Here is a 1,129-nt window from a genome sequence, read left to right on the forward strand (position 1 = left end):
TATTGGCCAGGATGGTCTTGAACTCCTGACCTCCTGATCCGCCTGCCTCGGCCTTCCAGAGTGCTGGGATTACAGGCGTGAGCCACTGTGCCAGGCCAGCCAACTGTTTTCTTAAGAAAGATAGTTGGTCACCTCGGGAGGCTGAGGCAGAAGAATCGCTTGAACTCGGGAGGCAGATGTTGCAGTGACCTGAGATCCCGCCACTGCACTCCAGCCTGGGTGACGGAGCGAGATGCAGTCTCAAAACAAAATGAAACAAAACAAAACAAAACCAAAAAAACTAATAAAAAGAAAATAGTCGGCCGGTGACGGTGGCTCACGCCTGTAATCCCAGCACTTTGAGAGGCCAAGCCGGGGGCGGATCACTTGCAGTCAGGAGTTTGAGAGCAGCCTGGCCAACATGGTGAAACCCGTCTCTCCTAAAAATACAAAAATTAGCTTGGCGTGGTGGCGCAGGCCTGTAATTTTAGTTACTCCAGAGGCTGAGGCAGGAGAATCGCTGGAACCCGGGAGGCGGAGGTTGCAGTGAGCGGTGATCAAGCCATTGCACTCCAGCCTGGGTGACAAGAGCAAGACTTCGTCTGGGGGTGGGGGGGAAGGAAAAAAAAAGAAAAGAGGAAAGCTGCCCGCAAAGCCTGCACCTTGGACACCTTGTCTGCACCAACATTTGGGAAATTATTCTTCTTGTTTCTCTGGAATATGTATATTTACATTCTTTACATGTCTGTTTCACGTTAAGGAAAATATTTCTGGAGCAACCAAATTTTTTCTTCCTTTTTTGGGGGGTGTGGGGAGGGCACGGAGTTTCGCTCTTATTGCCCAGGCTGGAGTTCAATGGCGCCATCTCAGCCTACTGCAACCTCTGCCTCCCGGGTTCAAGCGATTCTCCTGCCTCAGCCTCCCCAACAGCTGGGATTAGAGGTATGCACCACCACGCCCAGATAATTTTTTTTTTTTTTTGTATTAGAGACGGGGTTTCGCCATTTTGGCCAGGCTGGTATCGAACTTCTGACCTCAGGTGATCTACCTGCTTCAGCCTCCCAAAGTGTTGGGATTACAGGCGTGAGCCACTGCGCCCGGCCTCCAGTTTTTTTTATTTTATTTTATTTTTATTATTATTTTTTTTTTT

This window comes from Mandrillus leucophaeus, unplaced genomic scaffold (assembly GCF_000951045.1).
Source record: "Mandrillus leucophaeus isolate KB7577 unplaced genomic scaffold, Mleu.le_1.0 Scaffold15, whole genome shotgun sequence".
Taxonomy (NCBI): Eukaryota; Metazoa; Chordata; class Mammalia; order Primates; family Cercopithecidae; genus Mandrillus; species Mandrillus leucophaeus.